Below are 25376 nucleotides of genomic sequence, written 5' to 3'. Positions count from 1 at the left end.
GAGGCATAAATGAAGCATCTTCCAATGAAATCTTTAAGACATTCATTTATTTACTCAACATGCATTTATTGAGCTCTTATCATGTACTTAGGAATTGTGGCCACAAGCGATATGGTGGTGAACAAAAGATTTCCCTTCTTCATGAAGCCTGCCTTGGGATGGGAAGCACCATGCATGAAACAATTACACAAATGAACATCAACTACTCATTGTGGTGAGTTAGTGGAAGGAAAAGTATAGGCTCCTGTTCATAATTATAAAAGAGGGAGCATGCTTTGTCTGGATTTTGAAGCTGATTTTTTTTTCTCTCCAAGCTAATTTTGCATATTTATTTAGGAAGGCTTTCAAAGATGGGCAAGGTTTAAAAATTTGTTTATTTAAACTTTTAGTATTTTAAGTTCAGGGTACATGTACAGGTTTTTTACATAGGTAAATGTGTGTCTTGGAGGTTTGTTGTACAGATTATTTCATCACCCAGGCATTAAGCCTAGTACCCATTAGTTATTTTTCCTGATCCTCTCCTTCCCACCCTTGAGCTGAATTATTAATGAAAGAGAGATGAATAGGAATAAAGGGAAGGAAGGAGGGAACCCTCCTGGCACAGGGAGTGGCAAGCACAAAGGACCTAAAGTAGGATGGCACACAGGGCAGCACACCTGCTGCCTAAAGGGAAGACGGCAGAAACTCAGCTGAGAGATAGTCCAGGGCCCAGTCACCAAGAGCCTTTTAGACCACTGTAAAGATTAGGGTCTTTGTCTAAAGAGAAACTTGAAGTCATTGAAAGGATGTCAATAGTGACATTCATAATCCAACTGAGTCTTCAGATCACTCTGACTGTCATGTTGACATGTACTAAAGGAGGTAAGGACAGCAGTAGGAAGCCGAGTGGCAACACGACTTGATGTGTAATTTTTAAGATCGTTGGCTACCACATGGAGAAGGAGATGGAGGGAAGCCATAGTGTACGTGGGGACATGTATGTGGATCACTTGAGGCTGGCGGGCAGTGGCACAATCTTGGCTCACTTCAATCTCCATCTTCCGGGTTCAAGCAACTCTCATGCCTCAGCTTCCTAAGTAGCTGGGATTACAGGCAGGTGTCACCATGCCTGGCTACTTTTTTTGTACTTTTAGTAGAGATGGGGTTTCACCATATTGACCAGGCTGGTCTTGAACTCCTGGCCTCAAGTGATCTGCCCACCTCAGCCTACCAAAGTGCTGGGATTACAGGCGTGAGTCACTGTGCCCCACCGTCAACAACACATTTGAGGCCCCACCTTCACCAAGTTACCACACTTCTCAGCCTGCCTCTTTATGGCTAAACTCAGCCTTCTCAGTTTACCTTTCCTATTCTTATTTTCTCTTTTTTTTTTGTTTTATTGAGTGGGTATATGTAATCTTGAACACATTGCTATTTCTCACTGAATAAGATTCTATAAGAAATTATTTTTAAAAATTATTCATTATATAGTAACTTATTCTCTTATTTAAAATATGATACACATTCATTGCAGAAACAAGAAGAAAGTAAGAATAATCTAGAATCCCACCCTGGGGAGATTGTATTAGTTAACATCTTGGTGTATAGTCTTCCAATCTTATTTCTATGCTTATCTATATACCTATATATCACCTTCCAATTTTTCCATAGAAACGAATGTGTGTATGTGTTTGTGTGTATGCATTTGTATAAGTCTCTTAGGTTCATTTTGGAATGAGAGAAATTGATATAAAGATAAAGAGAAAAAAATAAATAGAGCGATAGATAGACCAAAATTTTCTCTACATTTTGAGTACTAGATGATTTAAATCCTAGGCTGGTTTTTTGACATTATCAAAATTGTTTCTTCCCAACTACTTCTATCAATAAATAATACTCGTGCTTGCTCAATCAGAAACAATTGCTTGGCCAAGTGATGAATGATGACTTAGAGGTTATGTGATTCCAGTCTTTCCATCTTGAGTCCTAAGAGTATTCAGGTTGATGGAAGACTGACCACAGGTAAAAAGTAAACACTCCCTATGGTCATGTCACATGCTCCCAGACCATACAGCACATTATATTTTAAATTGTTTATATAGCAAAACTAGATTGCCAGCGGAAATGACAAATCTCTTAGCTTTCTTGTTTCTAGGGGCAATCTATGAAAAGGCAGAAAATTGCTCCCAAGTTTTATCAAGACTAGTTTTGTTTTGTTTCATTTTTAATTGCAAACCAACCTGAACCCAGTTCCCAAAAGGGAGGCATAATCAAGAACTACAGTCATCTGTACTAGTTGTCTTAGGCAAGCTGTAGCAGTAACACCTAGAATAGGCGCCACTTGGAACTCATGCAGTAGAAAACCATGAGCAATGTGCACTTTAATCAGATGTTCTACCTTGCCCAGCTCTCTCCTCTGATAATCAGTTGAGACTGTCCTAAAATGCAAATACCTAATAGCATAGTCTACATGGTTTCATTTGGGTCATATCTATGTGGCCATTTTGTACTGAAACTCATAGAAATTTGTGGCAGCTATATCATACCCCAACCCCAAACCAGAAGAGAATATTTAAGTGTTTAAACAAGTCTGAACTATATTGACCAGGAGGGACAAACTGTTCACTTCCAGGGCTTTTCCCACCTGAATTCTTCCTCCTCCTCTTCCTCTCATCCTCCCTTCCATCCTGCCTTTATTTATCAAATAAATAGGCTCAATACTTTAAATGTTTTCTATTGAGATGAATACAGTTTTTTAAATTAATTCAACAGCACATTTGTTTATATGTAAAAATCTTTACATTCTAGACTTACCACAAAATCCCCTTCCAGATGTCTATCCCTAATTAGTCAGGATGTGTTTCAAAAAGGTAACTTTATTGGAATATTAATTCAGTTCAATTTTAAAACTTTTATTGAGCATGAAACATATGCCAGACACTATTCTAGGCACTGGTGACTTCAAAAAAGAGACATAAACCCATCCTCATTAATTGTCCAGTTTAGTAGGTACCTCATAAACCCTAATTGAGTAAAATATCCTAACTTTAAAAAGACGATATACTTTGATTAACATTTTGAATGTTTACTTAGATTTTAATACATAAGTCCAATGGGTTCTCCTTTTTAAACTTCATCTTTCTGATTAGCCTAAAATACCTGTTGCTCTCTAATGATGAGTTAATAGAAGTTGAATGTATCTGTAAATGACTACTTTCAGGAATATCTGTATAGTTCACACACTCCTTTTCTACACAAACACACACACACACACACACACAGAAAGAGAGAGAGGGAGAGAGACAGAGATAGAACATGTTCCTTTAAAGGGACTAATATGTTTAAGAAATTAGATGGTATGATAGGGCATTTCAGCAGAGAACTAGAAAGCTAATTTGAAAAATAACAAATAGAAATTGCAAAACCAAAAATATAATAACTGAAATGAAAAATTCAATGAATTAAGAGCAGATTAGACATAGCTAAAGAGAAGATTAGAAAACTAGAAACTTGTCTTTAAAAATATATACCCAATCTAAAGTACAGATTAACAAACAAAGATGGAAAATACAAAAAAAAAAATGTGTGAGAATTTTGTGGATAAAAGTGTAAAACTATTAAAAGACAGAAAATAAAATCTAAATGAGTAAAAAGCTGTATAATAATTTGTATATATGATGTATAATGATTATGGAGGGAAAAGTCAATATCATAAATATGTCCGTTATCACTCAAATTTATCTCTAAATACAATAAAATGTCAAAGCTCCCAATAGGGATGTGGGTGGGTGTGTAATTTGACAAGCTGTCTCTAAAATCCATATGGAAGTAAAAGAGCATGAAATAGCTGAAACAGTTTTAAAGAATAAGGAGAAGGGGAACTCAGATTACCAGCTTGAAAGACTTTTATTATAAATTAAGGCTTTAAAGACTTAATATAAGTTAAGACTTTAAAGACTTATAAATCCATAGGAATTAAAAAGCATGCTATGGCTCAGGAATAAAGAGATCAGCAAAACAGAATAGCTAGCCAGAAATAGAGTACACCCTCCACCTCCCCACCCAAGTACATGGGAGCTTGGAGGCATAACCATGCAATGAGGGAAAGGAAGTCATCAAATAGCATGAGGACAACCAGCTGTCTACAAGGAAAAAGTAGTATTTATTTATACCATAATTTAATAGTATATACAAAATTCATTTTAAGAACATTAAAGACTAAATGTGAAAAAACAAAATTTTAAAACATTTAGTAAAAACACATAAGACAGAATATTTTTAGGACCTAATGGTATAGAAATAATTTTCAAAGACACAAAAGAACTAATTATATTGGAAGAGATTAATAAATTCTAGTACATTAAACTTAAAACTTTTAACAAAAAATCACAAACAAAATTTAAAGGGAAAACCGCAAACCAGAAGAAAAATCTTACAATGCATAGAACCAATAAGAAATTAATACCCAGAATATATAAAGAACTTTACAAATCACTAAGAAAAAGACAAACAATATAAAAGAAAAATAAGCCAAGTCTATGAACAAGTAATTCACAAAAGACAAACCTCAAATGGCCAAAAACATAGGAAAAGATGTTCAACTTCAGTAAAAATGAGGGAAATGCAAATTAAAACAACAATGAGATATCATTTCATACCATCAGAATGTCAAAAAACTTTAAAAGCCTGACAATACAAATGTAGAGAATGACACAAGATAACAGGAACTCTCATTCATTGTGAGTAGAAGCATAAAGATGTACAATTCTGGAGAGTAATTTGTCAACATCTAATAAAGTTTAATATGTGCATATTTTATAAACCAATGATGTCATTCCTTGGTAAATAAGAAAACAAACCCTCACGCAGGTTTATTATGTTCTAAGCCCTGTTCTAAATGTTTTATATATTAACTCATTTAATCCTTACAACAATTCCATGAGCAAGGTACTCACAGCACAGAGAGGTTAAGTGATTTAAGGTCACATAACTAGTTAATGGCACAGCTAACAAGGAAACCCAGCAAACTGATGCCAGAATTCATATTCTTAATTCTTATAATATGCGACCTCTCTAGACGTCTTTTTACATATGTGCAAAAGGGGACATGTACTGAGATATTTACTCAGTAAATTATTTGTAGTGGTAAAACACTGGAAATGGCCTAAGGCCGTCAAGAGGAAAATGAAAATGAAATGTGCTATCTTCATTAAATTAAATAGTGTATAATATTAAAATGAATAAACTAGAATTAACCTGTATCAATAAAGATGAATCTGAAAACCTCAATGCTGGGAGATAAAAGAAAGTTGCAGAAAGTTAAGTACAGTATCGTAAAACTGATCTAGAATTTGTCAACATCCTGTTGGAGCCAGAATTGCTCTAATCTAATCAAACATAAGCTTCAGGCCCCCTTTCAAGCCCCTGGGAGGGGCTCTGGCAACATGTTCACGTAGTCATATGTTTTGTAATTTTTATAAGTAAAATATTTTAGCCACATTTGGTTAAGACAATTGTCGCTTCTCACACCAACTTCAACATTTCCTGTCCGTTCATATCATGTAGCTTTGGAGTGACCAGGGGCATTTTTTGGATCTGATTGAGGAGAAGTTAAGTTACGGACACGTTTAGTTTAGGTTTTGTGGGACACATCCATGTGCTTTATAACCCATCTAATGCAAGAATTGCCCCCAGAAATATTCCTGCTACCCATCAAAGGTGCATTTCCTAAGGCATGATCAAGACATAAATGTGTTCTACAGCACCAGGAACCCGAAGTGTGGAGACAGTCCAAAAGAGGCCATATTTGAAATGGATGGAATCAGAAGAAGCTGGTCTTTGAGAAACTCAGTCATCAGACATGTAAAATTTCAAATGGGAGATTCAGTTTTCACTGATGCTAACTGAAAATGAAGCTCTCTTGTTAGGAATGGACTCACAATATAGCATATACAATTATAAACACACTGCTTTTATTTTGTTTTGGGGAAAACTTTCCAAAATAGAATTTCTCATTATTCCTATGTTTGTAGGGCAAAAACTCATAGCAGCACTACAAAACAAATGAGTATTTCTGTGTACAGACTCATCCTTTACAAATTTCTACTATTAAGAACAACAACAACAAAAAAGCCTGATGCTGCATTGTACACCTATAATCCCAGCTACTCAGGAAGCTGAGGCAGGAGGAATGCTTGAGCTCACGAGTTTGAGGTCAGCTTGGCCAACATAGTAAGACCACATTTCAAAAATAAAATAAAAGAATATGAATGTTCGATCAACAATGCTAAAGGGAAAAAATTGTCTTTGTATTTATATTGTTGTTACTTAGGTAACGATATTTTTCTAAACATTCAGGAAACAATATCTATTTAGAAAAAAATAATTAAGAAAACTATATAGAAAATATTAAATCATTTCATATAAAATAAAGTATGCAGCCAAAAACCTGGAGAAAAAAATATAACAGGGGTATGTCAAATAGTTAATTAACACAAATACTATTATTTTTCTAAATTTTTGTGATATTTGTGAGTTTTTAAAATTTGTAATTTATTTTTCTTATTATTTCTCATATTTTTCACCTTAAAATATTGCAAAAATTTTATAAGTTTCTGTGTGTAAAACTGAAATCTGCCCAAATCACAGTATATTATTTCCTTATAACTTATAAACAGTAAAAGGTGAAAATACACGTGGGAAGAACATGCAGCAACTTTGGGATCCTGTTTACCTTAGGACTGGAAAGAGGGGTCTGAGTGATGGGCACTGGCATCCCCCCACTGTGTTCAGTGCATTTTACACACTCCGTAATTGCAATCCCTGAAATCTGGTGTGGATAAGCATCAAGCTAAATCTGAGATATGGTCTCATTCATGGAATTGTTTTGTTAAGTGACTGGGTGGGATGAGATTTGCCTCATTCTATAAAATTGGATATCTGACCTCTATTTTTACAAAATAGATGCAGTTAAATTAAGTGAAATCATAGTAAGAGAGATTTGTACATTATAAAATAGTGTATAACGTTAGGTAGTTTGCAAAATGGCAATCTACATTATATGCGAGTATTAGTAATGTCAATATTATCTGACATTTATTGAATGCTCAATATGTGTCAGGTATACTTCTATGTGTCTTATCTATATTTATCTCATTTAATAATCCCAATAAGACTGAGAGAGATATTACCATTTTACATATCAGATCAAATATGTAACTCCTGATGGAAATGAAAAGTGTATTTGATAAACTAAACAATGCTTACCTATACTTAATTAATACCTATAAAATATTTAAGTAGTAAGACAGTTGCCTTTCTCAATTCACTCAAAAACTAGTAGTCCAGGTATATGATGTAATGTTAAGAGTTGGGGAATGGTCAGTCAAGAATGCTACAAACAATTATTGAATCCATTGTTAGTTTTTCAGTAGTTATTGAATGATACATATCTAATACATGTCATGAAAGATCTCAGTTTGAATCTTGAGGAATAATGTGAAGTAATGTATATAGGCTTTCAGTTTCTCACTCACATTTTAATTCAGATTCCACACTATTTCTTCTAAAATCAAAACTCAGCAAATGCAGATTACTCTCCTATCAAACTCAGAAATTCTGTTTTGGTATTTATCTGTGGACTCTCTTAAAATGCCACAACTTATAACAGGAGTTTGCAGCATTATGGAATCGAGAGTCCCATTAAATATCACGCGTTCAACAACTACATTTGCATAAAGTAGAACCCATGTACCACAAACGGGATGGGAGAGGGGAAAAAAATCCCCTGCCCTCGCCGAGTTCGCAGATCCCATCTGAACCAATCAATAACATCATCAATTGTAGACAGAGGCACTTACAGAGAACTCTAAAATAAAACCCCATGTGCAGATGCATAGATGGGGGCCTGAGGACACAAAAACTGAAAGGAAAAAAGAAACCCAGCAGACCAGATTCTTCGTAAACCTCACTGCTTCACTCCTAAACAGATCCAAAGTCCAATAGCTTCGTTACAATGGCCTGAGTCAGGAGCAGGATCTTTGAAATATCGCATCATGGTCGCAAATGGAGGGGTGAAGGGGATCTTTGGTGAAGCTAATGAAAAAAAAAAAAAGTTGGACAGAACATTTCCTGCTGGAACGTGTTGAGAGTGTGTGGTGTTTCAGCCACGGGCTCCTGATGATGGAACTTTAGTTGCTGAACATGAAGATAATTTCAGTACCCTACAATTATGTGCCTAATTAAAATTAAGAAATTAGAACACAGTTAAAAGGAATAATATTTTGCTCACAGCTAATTTCATTAAAGTATTAATGAACAGGACTCTTTTTATGGCCAGAGGGCAACCACTTTCTACAGAGTACTTCCATGCTAGCTAATTTATTCATGCATGAAAAACAATCCAATGAGAAATGAGGGAGCTGAGAACTGCTGGTCCTAATTAAAATATTTAAAACACCATGTCTATTTTCTTCCATCTAGCCAAATACCTAAGCTTGAGCCAGCATGGTGCCAATTAACATGGAAAAAGCAAACACAAACACCCACGGTTTCTGATTAAAGTGCACATTATTGTACCATGCAATATATTGTTCGGCACATATATGTAAATGTTTAATTAACCCATGTCTAAATCTCAGCAACATTCAGAAATCGATACTTTAATACCTAAACAAGTGGCAATCTGTGTAGGGAGACACTGACTTATTTATCACTGTGTTTTATTCAAACCTAATTTGTAGCAGTCGTGTGCTAGCCATGCTAAAGCGTTTCTTAAGGGATAGAGGAGGGAGGAGATTCTTTGCTTGGCAGACTTCTTTTCAGATGGCAGCGAGATTGTTAGTCGCCAAAGACTCGTGAAAGGAACTAGGCTAGCCTCAGGTGATATGAAATTTTTCATTAATAATGCAGGGGAAGTCTGGACCTAAACCCATTTGTCAGCCTGGATAGCAATAACAATAACAACGCCTGCACATGTACACGCACACACACACACACACACACACACACACCCCTCTTCTCTTTGTTAACTAAAGACCTATCTGTTGGAACAAACTCCAAAACATCCCTACCACGGCAGCATGTTGGAGAAAAATGTCTAAAACCCAGAAGTCGAAGATTTGAAAATCTTACAAGTAACCTGAATTTTATCATTATGTTAAAAGCAATCATAAAAGGAGATTTAACATTTTAGCAGCTGCCAGAGTTAACAAGCACTTTCAGTTCAGTTATTTCTACTTCACAATCCTGGGAGGCAGGCTGAGCAAGGGACACCAAGGCTGAGGGCAGTAAAACGATTTGGGGAAGCCACACACAGCACAAGCCAGAGCCAGAACTTGAACCCGCATCCGTGAATTCTATAATAATTCCACTCCACACCACATTGATTAAAACAGCTCTTAATTTTTTATGTAGAAGAGACCGAATCTTCAGAAACCCAATTACTACCCATTTAGTTATGAAAAGTCATTTATCGTTTTTTTTTTAGCATTTCTTAGGAGGTAGGGAAGGTGAGGATATATTAAACACAGTTTCTTCTTTCTGAGGTTTCTCATTGTTTTTAGGAACTAAAACCATGGGATTTTAGACTAAGATCTTAGACATCATTTGCCCAGAGCATTTCAAACTGTTTGTGGCAGCAAAATCCCTTTTTTCCCCCAAATACAATCTTTGTATATACAACCAATATATTGACACAGATAAAAGCAGACCCTTCTGATGGAGGAGGCTGAGGCACTGCCACAGAACCCGTTTTCTGAAAACCACTGTGTTCATCAAAGCCTTTATTAAACAGCTGGAGGAACTGAGGTCCAGAGAGGTGAAGACACAAGGGAAGTACTCATGCAACATAATAGCAGACCTGGAATACACCTACAGTAACCTTGACCCTCTGCCCCGTGCTCTTTCCACAGCATCATGGTCCCTAATGAAATCAACCTAGACTATGATGCAGTTAAAGAGCCAAATAGAGGCGAGAGTGTTTGTGCAAAATTACCGGCAACAATACAGGAATGTATGGTCATGAGGCAGGACAGCCTGGTGTACAAAGCAAGAGGTGAGATTCAGAGGCAAGAGACTTAAGAAAAAGATTTGTCTCTGTCCTACAGGCTCTTCATTTCCATTCCCTGGGGCCCAGATTCCTCATTTGAAAATGGTATTGATATCTCACAGAATTGTATTAAGAACCAAACAAGAATCAAGGAATGTGCCCTTTCAAAAATATTTTATCACACTGCATTGTAATTCCTTGTCTGTTTCTGTCACTGGATTCTCAGCAGTATTCCGAGACAATGTCAATGTTTTACTATCTATTCATCCTCAGTCTAGAGTTGGTGCTCAAATAGCATTGCATGATGTTGAACTCATAATTTTAATGACTAACATATATTGTGCATTTACTATGTGTTAAATATAAAGCTAAGCATGTGACATTGATCATATATTTCATCTTGACACCCTCATAAGACATACTGTCATTGTCCCCATTGCACAACTGAGAAACAGAGACACAGAAAACTGACTTACCTGCCCAGTGTTCCAGAACTATTATAATAAGCTGTGGAGCAAAAAACCCACACTGAGATGGTCAAACTTCAGAGCCTAAGCTCTTAGTCACTGTGTTATACAAAAGCAGCAAAATAACGTAATAAACCAAAAGTTATCAGCTAGGGCATGAGGCAAATGTCTTAGGTGGGAAAGCATGTGAAACACACTGGGCATCCACTGAGAAACATGAAATGCAAATTCCAAGAAGAGTTTTGTTCTCGATGACTGTTCTAACAAGCAGAAATTAGACTGTTTAACAAGCAGAATGAGAGAACATTTCTAACCTCTACGAATGATATTGGGAAAGAGATATTTCCACTGTTAAAGTCTCAGAAAACGGTCTGATTCAATGTGTCTAAAAGAGAAAGACTGTCAAATATGCTATCCTTGTGATCAACAGCCTCATCATTCTCATTTATAATTATACATACACACCCCAAAAAAACCATGCTGTACCGTGACATAGATGTTTATGGTCACAGTGCAGGTTGAGAGTCAACAGAAAGATGGCACTGGTCCTCTCATATGTAAGCATGGAATTATTGCTTACAAATGTAAGCAGACTCAGCAAGTGGTCATGGAAACTCATCAGTGATGTAGCCATATTTGCTCCTGAAGGAAAGTTGTGCACACCTGAGACACATCCCAGACATTTTCAGGTGTAATCATAATTAGCATCATGGTCAAAAATTGAATAATGGGCCTGAATGGATCACTGGTCTAACCCTATGTAATAGTCTTCATGAGATCTTGACATTAATTGGTAATTAGTAACTACAATCGTGTATGTAAATTCTCTCTTTGATGATGAGATGGGTTGCATTTCCTGGGTTCCTAATTTTCAGCGGGCATTGACTAAACCCTTGCTGATTATAGTTTTCCAATTATTGAGAAGACTTCAAGGAGACAGCTCATATTCCATCATTTTACACCTTACAGCCTATCTGCATTCTACTAAATTTCTCAGTTCCTTGGAATCTGAAGTAATCTAATTAAATATATTTTCTTATAACATACCAACATGTAAGTTAATATTTCAAACATTTGATATTTTCTCCAAAACAGCCAGTATGAGATAACTAGATTTTTCAAAAGGTTTGTTTGTTTTTAATTCTCTTCCCATAAGCAAGTTTGGTTTTTGAAATTTTCCCTTTCAAGAAAGAAAAAATAAGCAACTAAGCAGATCTCGAAAATAGAGCCTGCATTTTTATGCATCTTTAGCCAGACAAACATTAGTCCTCCCCCAGAACTAGAGCAGCTATTCTGAAGAATGTGAACTTGCTGTTTTCTCAATATGCAGATAGCCTGTTGTCATAGATCCTCATAGTAAGGAACAACTTCTCAATATTTAATAAGCCTGGCATTCCTGTCCCCAGGCGGAAAGCACAGACAGTTGGTAGCCAGCTACTAACTGACCATTAAAACACAGAATGTCTCTTTAAAATGTGCTTCACAAACAGGTTCCATCACCTGCAGTGGAGAGCAAGTGCTGTCCTCTGCGGTGAGGTGGCCTATTCTGCCTGGAAGAGAAGTGGCAGGAGCAAGCCAAGTTAGCCTGCTCAGTATTCAAACAGGGGCCAGCAACAACAGAATCCTGTTTACGAAGGGGAGGAAAGCCCATCCACAGCCCTTCTCTTTGCAGCGTTGTTAGCTCCAAGAACTGCCAAGCAAGTAGAAACTAGGAAAGCTCACCCTGATAGTTTTGTCAATGTAGAACAACAAAACCATTCTGGAACTCTGTTTTTTTTGTGTTTTTTTTTTTCATTCTTTTCATGCTTGCTTATACACAGGAGCGTTTTCTGCTGTCTCTGGTGTGCTGTATGAGTATATATTGCAACAATAATGCTCACTAATTGGACCAAGATGCCATTGATTCCAAACAATATTTGAGTATTTCAGCATTGCTTTTTTTAAAATCCAAGGAGCAAAAACTAATGTTAATATGATTATATGGAAATTCAGGAAATCATTAATACAATTAGATCATTTTCTGAATAATAGAAAAGCTAACATAATGAGTTCTCTTTGCTCTTATTGACCATTAAGAGAAGATGCTTGGCTGTAACTATAATTTCAGGTTAACACAAATATTCCCATGATTGCATTAAGTACCGGGTTTAAAAATTCTTGAGTAGGCCTACCACAACTCTTGTTACCAACACTTCGTAAAACATGATTGTCTTTTCTTCTCTTTCATCAACAGTGATAGGAATTACTGTGGCTTTTTTGGCCTATTTTTCACAGGGAAACAAGGGAATTTTCTTTCTTAACCATTTCAGGAGAATGGTTGCATGCGTACTGATGCAGGAAAAATAAGAAAGTTGTGGACGGTGGGTGGTTGACTTTCTAGCAGATGACTGGCTCTCATCACCATCCTCCAACAGTGTATAACCCAAATCCATGCCCCAGCAATGCTAAAAATGACAACTTCATGGCCCTTTTGGACACTTTCCAGGAGCATTCATTCTGTAAGCATTGACAGTCATATACTGCCAAGCAGCAGCAGGAGGAAACCTGCTCTATGTTGCTGCATGAGGAGACAATACTAGGATAAGGGGTAAAAAATACAATAGAGCAGATTTAGAACCTTCATGAGAACTTTCTAGCAGAATTGTTCAGTAATATAATGAATAGGGTAACTTTCATGATAGAGGCACTCAAAGGCTGAAAGACTACCTATTATAGATGCTACTAACAATATTTTTAAATTAGCGTATTTTTCTCAAAAGTTTATGTAAAATCCCAGAATAGAACACAAATAAAAATAGCACTGCTCTAGTTCAAGTGGAAGACAGAAGACCTGTGACCTGCAGCTCCGTTCACTCCCATTGTTTTATCCTCCAAGGCTCCTCAGGCAATCCTAGAGGACTCCAGGGAACACAGTTTAAAAACCCCTGCTGGCTGGGCACAGTGGCTCACATCTGTAATCACAACACTTTGGGAGGCTGAGGCGGACAGATCGCTTGAGGTCAGGAATTCGAGACCAGTCTGCCCATGGCGAAACCCCACTCTACTAAAATACAAACATTAGCTGGGTGTGGCGGCGTGCACCTGTAATCCCAGCTACTCGGGAGGCTAAGGCAGGAGAATCGCTTGAACTCAGGAGGCAGAGGTTGCAGTGAGCCGAGATCATGCCACTGCATTCCAGCCTGGGTGACAGAATGAGACTGTCTCAAAACAACAACAACAACAACAACAAAACACTGCTGCAGAAAATATTCCTAAATGACATGGGAGATCATACTAAGCAATTCTCAAGCTTTTCTACACTGGGAAACACATGGCAAGTGTTACCATAATTACTATATAATTACCATATACAATTTGATCTAATGTTCATACCCAGATTCAAATATCCCCAAAAAGTTAGTGAGGAAGTAAAGCACCACAAAAATTCTCAGGCTCTCCAAGTGTTAAAAGTACACACAGGTTTTGGCTATTGTGAATGCTGCTGCAGTAAACAATGGGGGTGCAGATAGATCTTTGAGCTCTGTCCTGATGATTAGTGATGTTGAGCACCTTTTCATATACCTGGTGGCCATTTGTATGTCTTTGCTGGAGAAATGTCTAGTCAAGTTCTTTGCTCATTTTTTAATCAGGTTATTTGGGTTTTTCTTTTTTGCTATTGAGTTATACAAGATCCTTATATATTTTGGATATTAGCCTCTTATCAGATAGATGGTTTTCAAATATTTTTTCCTATTCTGTAGGTTACTGATTTGTCTTTTTGATTGTTTCCTTTGCTATGCAAAAGCTGTTTAGTTGGTAAAGCCCCACTTGTCCATATTGAGGTTTGTTTTCTGTTCTTTTGGTGTCAAATCCAAGGAATCATTACCAAGATCAATGTCAAGAAGCTTTTCCTCTATGCTTTTTTTCAAGGGGCTTTACCATTTCATGTCTTACGATTAAGACTTTAATCCATTTTGAGCTGATTTTTGACCATGGTATAAGATACGAAAACAAAGAAAATTTCCATTGACAGACGAATAAAAATGTGATATAGACATATAATGAAATATTATTCACCTTTTATAAAGAAAATTCTACCATTTGGAACAACATAGATGAACTTAAAGAACATTATGCCAAGTGAAATAAGCCACACACAAAATGACAAACACTGCATGATTCCACTTATATGAGGTATCTAAAATAGCAAGACTCACAGAAGCAGAGAATAGAATGGTGGTTGAAAGGGTCTGGGGAAAGGGGGGAATGAGGGATTGTTGTTCAGTGGGTATAAAGTTTCAGTTATGCAAGACGATTAAGTTCTAGAGATCTCCTCCATAACATAGTACCTATAGTTCACAACATGATGTTGCATACTTTAAAATGTGATAAAAGGACAGATCTCAGATCTCATATTAAGTGTTCTTACCACAAAAGATACTCTCAAAAAGAATACAAGGACATTTTTGTAGGTAATGAATATAGTACCTTGGTTGTGGTGATGGTATCATGGCTGTATGTATATATCTAAACTCATCAAAATGTGTACATTAATTATGTGCAATTTTTTTTTGAGATAGACTCACTCTGTCACCCAGCTTAGAGTGTAGTGGCATGATCTTGGCTCACTGCAACCTCCACCTCCCAGGTTCAAGAGATTCTCCTGCCTCAGCCTCTTCAGTAGCTGGGATTACAGGTGCCTACCACTACGCTGGGCTAATTTTTTATTTTTAGTAGAGATGGGGTTTCAGCCATGTTGACCAGGCTAGTCTTGAACTCCTGGCCTCAAATGATCTGCCTGCCTCGGTCTCCCAAATTGCTAGGATTACAGGAGTGAGCCACCGTGCCTGGTACAATATGTGCAATTTTTGTGTATTAGTTATACCTCAATATAGGTTTTTAAAAGTTTAAAAAATAATACTTGTACATCTTGGGTAACTAACTATAATTCAGCATACCGCATTCACTCAAGAAACCTTCCAGAATACAAGAGAGTTAGAAAGACATTGTTACCTATATAGCCTTCAATCTGCTTTAATTCATAAAAGCAACAATTTTTTAAAAAAATTCTCAACTCTGAGTGTCTTATCAATAATGATAAGTTCTTCATGACATACCTCACAACTGACCACAAAACATCAGGAGGTTGTAACCCTGGGTTTAAGAATCTGGATGACCGGATGAAGTGACAACCACGCCCAAACCAATGCACTGGAACTGCTTCTGCATTCTAGCTAACATTGAAGTCAGGTAGACATTGTGATGTAATTATATAACCATTTTGAAGTAACCAAACGCTTAGAATTTTATGTATGAAAGCAAATTGGTCAATTTCTGTCTATTCAGCCAGAGGTTTCACATCATAGAAAAATTACCCTGATGAAATTTTACTGCTCCTGGTAATTTTTTCAAGGTACTCAACATCACCATGATCAGCAGCTTAGACCTATCTGTGTAGCAGAGCTTAATACACTGGTATGACTTTTAAATAATAACTTTTTTGAGTATTTATGAAGGGCCAAGCATGGTTCTGAATGTTTTACATGTGTTTCATAAGAATCTCATGATATAGGTATTATGGCTACGCCTTCCCCTCTTTTCATTGTGTAAACTGAGACTTAAGAGGAGCTAAGTAGCTTAACCAAGCTCCACCCAAACAGCTACATTGTGGAGCTGGGATTTGAACCAAGGCAAATCTGACCCCAAAGCTCACAAGCTTAACCTCTACACCCTGCAAGAAGCCAGAAAAGTCCTACTATCCAGAAAGAAGCAGTAGAGTTTGATCACCAAAGACCTGATTCTCCAATTATTATATGAGCTTCTCATCTCTGCTCTATATTGTTCATGAGCCAAGAAGAAAAAAACAAAATGAAATAAGGGACAGAGTTGAGGAATTGGTGCAAAGGGTATGGCTAAGCTACTTCCACTGCAAAAGACAAGATATGCCAAGAATTCAGATTAGTTCATGAAAAGGTCAAAACATGATTTTTTTTTTTTTTTTTTTGAGAAGATGAAGATGAACTGTGTTGGCTAGCCACGAGGCTGAAGAATAATTAGAAACACCCCTCCACGGCTCATTGATGAGTCCAGGGGGTGCTGGCTTCATGCTAGATTCAGTGCAGCGCCAGGAGTCTCTTGGCCAGCCAGCCCCAAGCCGGCACACAAAAGGCCTGTTGCTCCCAAGCAAGGAGTGTTGTCAGCAATGTGACAACCACAGCAGTGACATCATTGACCAAGGATCTAGAGAATTCTTTAGAATTCCAAAAGCTCCACTATAAAGACACGCACACACGTATGTTTACTGCAGCACTATTTACAATAATAAAGACTTGGAACCAACCCAAATGCTCATCAATGATAGACTGGATAAAGAAAATGTGGCACATATACAACATGGAATACTATGCAACCATAAAAAGAATGAGTTCATGTCCTTTGCAGGAACATGGATGAAGCTGGAAACTGTCATTCTCAGCAAACTAACACAGGAACAGAAAACCAAACACCACGTGTTCTTACTCATAAGAGGGAGTTGAGCAATGAGAACACATGGACACAGGGAGGGGAACATCAAACACCGGGGCCTGTCGGGGGTGGAGGGCAAGGGGAGGGAAAGCATTAAGACAAATACCTAATGCAAGTGGGGCTTAAAACCTAGATGACGGGTTGATGGGTACAATAAACCACCATGGCACATGTATACCTGTGTAACAAACCTGCAGGTTCTGTATATTTATCCTAGAACTTAAAGTAAAATTAAAAGAAAAAAGAATTCCAAAAGCTCCTAGCCACTGTAGAATTTAATCTTTACAACCAGCTATGTAGCACACATTAGCACCTGTGTCACAGAGGAGTAAATTGAGATGCAGAGAAGCTGAGTGACTACTCAAAGCTTCTCGGCTGATTAGGAGCAGAGTTGAGACACAGGTCTTCTGATGCCCAGGCACTCTCCTCCCCTTGGCACAGACATAACTCATTCACTAGACTGACCATAGAGCCTCAGGGTTAGAGTGAGCAGGCTCCGATCTGAGCTCATGTCCTGGCTCCAATTTTGAATGGCTGCCAGAGGACTCTTACTTACCCTTTCTAAGCCTCTGTTTTCCAAGCTGTAAAATGGGAATCAAAATAGCATGTGCCTCATAGGGCTTTTGTGGTGATTAACTGAAATGAGATGAGTTAATACATAGAAAGAGTAATAGCAAGCATTCACAAATGGTAGTTTTTATTATTAATCATTCACTCACTGAACAAACTTTGATTAGACAGTTATTCCATGCCAAGCCTGTGGGTTTGGACCTGATGATATTAACAAACCCTGCCCTGAGGTTACTCAAAGTCCTTCTTGGGCGACCAATACAAAGAGAGACTTATAAGGCAAGGGGGGGAAGTATAACGATATGGTAAGTTAAGATGCAGGATAGTATAACAGGCACATAGAATGGCTTTCTCTAGAGCAGCAGCCCCCAAACTTTTTGGCACTGGGGACTAGTTTCATGGAAGACAATTTTCCCATGGACCTGGGGGTTGGGGGATGGTTTCGGGATGATTCAAGCACATTACATTTATTGTGCACTTTATTTCTATTATTATGTTGTAATATGTAATGAAATAATTATAAAACTCGCCATAATGTAGAATCAGTGGGAGCCCTGAGCTTGTTTTCCTCAACTAGATGGTCCCATCTGGGGGTGATGGGAGACAATGATAGATCATCAGGCGCTAGATTATCATAAGGAAGCACAACCTAGATCCTTCACATGCGCAGTTCATGATAGGGTTCACACTCCTATGAGAATCTGATGCTTCCACTGATCTGACAGGAGGTGGAGCTAAGGTGCTCATGCTCACTCACCTCCTGCTGTGCAGCCCAGTTCCTAACAGGCCATGGACTGGTACTGGTCTGTGGCCTGGGGGTTGGGGACCCCTGATCTAGAGCAGCAGATGCTCTAAGAGAGTTTATAAAACAAAATCTTTTAGTAACAAAGAAGATACTACAATGTAAATATTGTTCCAAATTCAGTTTCAATGTCACAAAACTTTATTTAAAAAAAACAAAACCCTGAGATTTAGAGTTGAAGACCCTTCGTTGAAATCTCAATTCCATAAACTACCAACTACATGACTTTGAATTAAATAACCTAACTTCTGTGGACCTCAATGTACTCATCTCTAAAACCGGGATACAGTAGCAACACACCTCATGTGCTTGTCAGGAAGATGAAATGATGTAACATATGTGAAAGGGCTTTGTAAATGAGGAGAAATTTCATTAGAATTATTACTAATTACAAGGAAAGGGGAGAATGATGAAGAAATAGAGGAAAAGTAAGAGAGAAGGAGGAAGGAGAAAGAGGAGCAAGTGCCCAGCATCTGCTGAGAGGACTGGGCAGCCATGCAGGCAGAAGTTCTGTCTTTCTCCCACAGTCTCAGGTGTACACAAGGAGGATGTTTGTAGCTGAATAAGGCAGACAAGGATTTTGCCAAAATTTTACATTTACCCGATTAGCCCCCTCCCATGTGGTCAGCTTGCTCTTGATTCTCAGGCTCTATGGCTCTTCTGAGACTTGGGCATCTTTACTTGGGGAAAGCACGCTACCTGTCTGTGAGCATGGAACTAGAGGCTGCCATCTGCCTCCAGCTTGGAGTCTTTGTGTCCCCCTGTGATTCACTCCCTAGTTGCAGAGAATGCCACTACAAGACTTGGGGTCGTTGGTGGGCAATCCTTCCCAGCTATGTGCAGAAATGTTTCCCTTTATCACAATCTCTCAGAGGCCCAGCCAACACTGAATTGGGCCTCCAGGGGGTACTCTCAGTTTGCCAGCGGACAAGGACAGTGCATTGCATCTGCAGGCGGCTTGGCATGGAGAAAAATGCAGTATCATAACAGAGCCTGTAGGGGGCGAGTGGGAGAGTAACAAGCAGGGCACAGGGTGTGCAGAGGAGGTGGAGGTGGAAAATGAAGGACCCCAGGTGTCAACCAAGGAACTTCTAGTCTTTATCATGGGGAGTGTGGAGACCCAAGGGGGTGTAAACAGAGGAGACATGTGGTGCGTCTAAAGAGGTCACCCTCGCCATAGAGTAGTAGAGAACAGACCAGAAACTGGGGGCACGCGTGGCAGAGAGGTCATTATCTAAAAGGCTCATATGGAGGGCATGGACTCCATCCCAGTGTGCCTGACGAAAAAGGCGGATTCAAGAGCTACTTAAAGGCAAAATCAACGAGACTCGAAGACTGATTTGACATAGGGGAGTGAAGCAAAGAGCAAAAGCAACTGATTCTACTGTGGGTGGCTGGATTAATGAACTATGGTTTTACTAAACAATAGTCCATTTCAGTAAAAATAGTATCTCTTTAGATTGAAAATGAGGCTTATTTTTATTATATAAATCTGATTTTATATGCATATGAATTTGGTCTAGCTCATGGGTTAGGTAATACCTCTTAATAGATGATGGTTGAGGCTCAGAGAGACTAATGCCTGCCTAAGTTCACACAGACAGCTACAACAGAGAAGAGTTAGTGTTAGTCCATTAACCCAGGCTTGACAAACAGGTCCCAAATTGTATGCCAACTCTGATGAATCGGTAATAACCACCTGAAGCACAAAGTTTAGACTCTGGTATTGAGTCTGGCCTTGGAAAGCTACAAACTGTAACAAATTGGCAGTGTCTGCCCTGACACCCGGAAAGAAGAATGGCAATACAACAGCTTTTTGCCAGCCCTGCACCAGAAACAGTGATTCATTAGAAATTGATAGAACAAGAAGACAGATTTGATTGGATCTAGCATATGGCTCCTAAAAATATCACTGGATGAAACTTTGTGTCAATTAACAAAATAAATAGCAAGATCGTGAAGTGACCAAAACATGCCTAAGTGCCCTTGACCTCAGTCTTCATTTCACTACTTCCAAATGGGAGGTTCCATTTCTTCCAGATGACTAGAGTCCTGTTGCAGTTCTTCAAGTGTCAAAGTGCCCCACCCACCACCACACCTTCCCTAAATTTTCAGGTAATGCAACATTATATTTTTGCCCCATTGGAGACCCTTTTCCTGGAAAGCAGTAAAGAAGAGAAAAAAGAACAAGACTGGGTTTGAGAACTTCTATTCTTTATCTATAAAAGAGAGACTAATACCCCTGTCTCAGTTGTCATGTAGCAAGCATTCTATAAATACTTTAAATATTTTATTTTTATTTATACAATAAACTGAAGAGTCGAAGGGAGGGGATATTTTAGACAAGATTTGGACAGGATCTTAAAGTCCTGCCTCTTCCTGCCTCAAATGACAAGTATTTCCATAATCTGATTTCTGCAAGATTTATTTAAGACAAAAAGAATCCACATCTATTTTTACTGATATTTAATGTTCAAAGTCAAAGATAAAAATAAAAATTGCTCATAAGTCCAACTGTCATACCCTAAGGCAACTCAATCAACTCAACAAAATTGATGATAAAAGTTCTTCTAAGCTGAAATTCGTGAGTTTATGAGCTGGAATTTTTGTTCTCTCAAAGAAGCAAATCCTTCTCTTGAGCAACGTGCAGAAGTAGGAGACTGAGTCTAACAATGGTTTAGAGTGCACACTTTGGAATCAAACAGGCATGAGTTTGAATTCCAGCTCTGCCATTTACTAGCTACGTGGACTTGAGAAAGAGACTCATTTGCTCCCAGCCTCAGTTGTGTGTAAATTGAGCACACTAATACCTACTTCAGAGGGTTTGATCAAGCTAAAATGAAATAATGTGTATAAAACCCTTAGCAAAGTGCCTGGCACATAGTAAATGTACTTCTTATTATGTAGATAGATTACAAGTTGCACTTCTTATTATGTAGACAAAGCAATATGAAAATAACATTGAAACGTTTGAACACATCGTCTATATGGTCTTGCCTCCCCAAAGCAGTTGCCTAATTATAACAGTCTGTCTTCCCAGGATGGAGAATATCAACTACAGACTTCTCAGGAATAAATTCTATCTAGCCAATCTATATGTTTCATAATATATATAATAAACCTTAAAGTGATGGGCAGAAATTTGGACTGTGTTGGTGCAAACATCTTGGTATCATGTAATCATCATTAAGGGTGCTTCATAATTATTTTAAAAATTGCTTTATAGGACCAACATTTTCTGTATAACACAGTAAATTTAAGTTCTCATTTGACACTGAAAAACCCACTCAGTCACAGGGTTAAGAAACTAATGAAATTACTATTTTTCAAGTCCTTAGTACATATTTAGCATGATTCTAGGCATGGCATGGGCAGAAGAAAAGTATAAAATATGGCTCCTACATATAACTTATGGTTTTACTAAGGAGATGATTGGGTAAAGACAGTCCATTCAAATGCCATAATCAACAGTGCGTAGTCAATGGCCAGCCACCAAGCAGCTGGGAGAGAGAACATTGAGCTAATATTTGGAAAAAACCAGGTTTGCCAGTCAATTTTCAGAAGTACCCAGTTGGTAAGGAGTCCTGCAGAGGAGAGAAGTTGTTTTCTGACAGCCTTGAGCAGTTGCTCATGCCTAAAGAGAACATTATCAATGTCCGCTAGGCTCTTTATCTTTACTGGCGCCATTTTTACAGACTTTTTTTTTAATGGGAGGAAATATTTATTCTCATATAGAACCCCATTATAAAAACTTTCAGAAACTCCTTTCCTCCCACTACTGCAGTCACCACACAAAAAAAAGAAAAAAATTGCAGACCTGGGATTCTTTTTAATTAATGTTGATTTTTTACTGCTCAGTAGTACCATATGTGGAATTCTTGTTACAACTTGGACCAACTTTTTCTTGAGAGTCTATTGCTCAACTCCTAAGTAGGCAGCGTTTTCCCTTACCCCACTCCATTCAGCTCTCACAAAATCCATGAGACAACTTTCTCCCTCAGAACAAAAGGGCTTCCAGAATGTTTCACATGCTCTTCTTTGTGGGTTTGAAATTACACACAGCAGTGCCAAAGGTAAGGCATTTCTAGAGTTGTTTTTTTTTTTTTTTTAACCTTTTCTATTTTTTTATTACAGTTCTGGGTGTTTTGTTGTTTTCGTTGTTTTCTCTTTTTTTTTCCCCCAGCTCCCTCTGCCTCTTGTGGTATATATTTGTGGCCTACAGCAATTACTTTAGACTTTTTAGACACGTCCAGATAGAGATAGATGACACAAGTGATCTACTTATCTTCCTTTCCCATCACCAATAAAAGTGACAGCCTGCCTAATTAGGCCTAATAAAGCAGCCACAGAAAGAGTGGCGCAGCAGCGATCTAAAGCGAGATGGCATTGACCCGAAGATACAGGTGCTGCCTTAAGGCGTTGCTGCTATTACTTTCTCTCCAATACATTACATCTCTGCTCATGCCATATTCAAATGCAAGTAGCATGTTTTTCTCCTCAATTCTTAGATCAAGAACAAAAAAAAAACCCCATCTAATCAAAAAAGGCACTGACAATTTTTCAGCCCCACATTAAAAGCAAAGAGTCATTCAGAACAGTGCACTCCATATTCTATTTTATAATATCACTTTAAGCTATTGCTTTGAATCTCAGACATTTCTTTGTTAAGAAGGAAAATCAAAAATTCATCAGAAGAAGTTCTTTCTTCCCCCCTCTCTTTTTTTTTTCTTCCAGGGCTAGCATGGGGTTTGGAGCTGGAACCAACATTTGTAGAAGTTAGGGGTCCTTAAGCAATTATTAGCGATGAGAGCTTGACACGCTTGAGAGTTGTCAACAACTGACTTTAAACAAAGTGGAAGGAAAGAGAAATAAATGGTGCTCTCAGCAAAATTAATATACAGGCCTGCAAATTAATGATGTCATGTATTTTTTAAACAAGGGAAAAAAATCTGAACTTTGCATGAAATAGCATTTTAAGTACATCTTTGCAAAAATTATCAGATTGTCAAAGGGCATGAAAGCGAATTGAGTCCGCAACTATTCATAATATTTCCACATATGCTAAATACAAAATTTATCTTACTTTATTCGCCTGTTCTGTAGCAATTATTTAAAGCTATTAGAAAGGGGGACATGTCCTTGATCTGAAGTGCCAGTGACTGCTCCACAGGATTTATTATAAGAAACATAACCTTCCCAGCCTTGCCTGCATACACACACACACACACACACACACACACACACACACACACACACACACACACAAATATGCATTCTTCGCTCCTTACTACTGGCCAAATACTACTTAGCCCTGTGCATCCTATCTCACATTTTTTAAACTTATTTCTGCAAATAATCCCTCCATTCACATTGTTTTAATTGCTACCTGTATCCAATTAAGTTTCTAAAATATTACTTCTAACCCTCTTCTTCTGTGTCCAAAATGAAACCTATTATCTTCTTCTCACCATTGCCCAATCTGGACCCTCTTAAAACATTCCTCCTCTGCAATGTTCCCCCATGACCAACAGTAGTTACAGTTCCCTTACTGAGAACCATTAATCCATCCCAACTTCCTCTCTCTCTCTCTGCTGGTCTTTCCAGGATGAGAATGATTTACATAATAGTCATAGCTATCATCTATGGAAAACCTCCCTGGTGTTACACATGATGATACGTATGTCACATACAGTAGTTAAGTGCCATAACAATATGGAATAGGCCATTTTTGGGTCCACATGTTTTAACCAGTAAGGGAACTTTAAGATTTGTGCAAGGCTACACAGCCAGTAAGTAGCAGAATTGGAAATCTGTGCTGACTATTCTAACAAATCTGTAAATAATAAAAATTTTAAAAGAGCAGGGCTTTGGAATTAGCGAACAAGTTGTCTTATTTCATCATGTGCATCCTCACAATTATAATTATGTCCCCTAATCACTTCTCCTTGAATAATGGAATAAGTCGTTCGCTGAGTTTTCCCTCTCTGGTACCCACCCTAATCCATTATGTCACAAGACCAATCCCCATTTCCTTCCACACAAAATTTCCAGCTCTGCCCTCTATCATCTAGGTCGTACTGGGAGACTTACCTACCTTCCCTGAGTCACAGTTTCCTCTTACTGCCACTTACTGTCTAACTTCACCTTTCTGAGTCTCAGGGTTGCCCTTGGAAAAATGGAGGTGATGATACCTGCCTCTTAAAAGGCTATTGAGAAGATTCAGTGAGATAATGTTTCTGAAAGTCATAGCAGTGCCTGTCACATAGTAAGTGTTCAACAATATAAACTACTGTTATTAACAGCTGAATAACAGTTCGAGATAAAGGAGCCAGCACACAATGGGGATGGACTTCAGTTTCACATAAAATAGAAATGGCAACAACATTGGAGTTATCACTCCTACTGCTTTATTTGTGCCATCTTACGTAAGACCGATAGGAAAATTTCCATTTCTTATCGTGAGAGCTGGTTTATCTCACGTTCTAACTGTAGGAAATTCTACCTACGATATTTCTAAATTTACCAGAATTCGTATCCATAATGATAGCTTCGTGCCTTAGAAAATTCTCATGTGCCTGATTCTGAACAGAATTTCCTACAGTATATCTTGTTGTAATCTTATTATTATTTGTGAATTGGCCATACATTTTGGTATAAAAATAATGAGAACCCCATTCCTTGATCATTCAACATAACTCAGTTCACCACCTTATGGAGCAAACACAAGCCCAAATGGTTTAAACTTTCAGCGTTAGTTGATAACTATTCTAATATGAATTGGTTCTTCATCAGCTCTCATTTCTTTCTACTAAAAGATTCTGAGGAAGATGGAAAGCCAAGATTGGGTATACAGAATACAATAACTTTGTTTTACTTGGGGTGATGTTGTTTCAGGTGGTCCATTCCCAAAATATATCCATGAACTCCAGATTAGACACTGGTGACCACTCAGTCCTTCTTAATAGCAATGAATGGAAATGGGTTTTACCAAGAGATTTCAACATTT

The 25376-nt window shown here is 37.9% G+C and overlaps 1 long non-coding RNA gene across 1 annotated transcript in view; it reads right to left on the bottom strand.

Annotated features, from left to right (window-relative positions):
- LOC131381087 (uncharacterized) overlaps nt 1-15677 on the bottom strand; it is a 49615-nt gene extending 33938 nt beyond the window's left edge. Inside the window, exon 1 of the long non-coding RNA XR_009209537.1 lies at nt 15591-15677. This is a non-coding gene — a long non-coding RNA (uncharacterized LOC131381087). The remainder of the gene's footprint in view (nt 1-15590) is intronic.
- Between the last annotated feature and the right edge of the window lie 9699 nt (nt 15678-25376).

This window comes from Hylobates moloch, unplaced genomic scaffold (assembly GCF_009828535.3).
Source record: "Hylobates moloch isolate HMO894 unplaced genomic scaffold, HMol_V3 SCAFFOLD_14, whole genome shotgun sequence".
Lineage (NCBI taxonomy): Eukaryota > Metazoa > Chordata > Mammalia > Primates > Hylobatidae > Hylobates > Hylobates moloch.
Note: the sequence above shows the minus strand (reverse complement) of the source record. Positions and strands in the feature narration are given on the sequence as shown.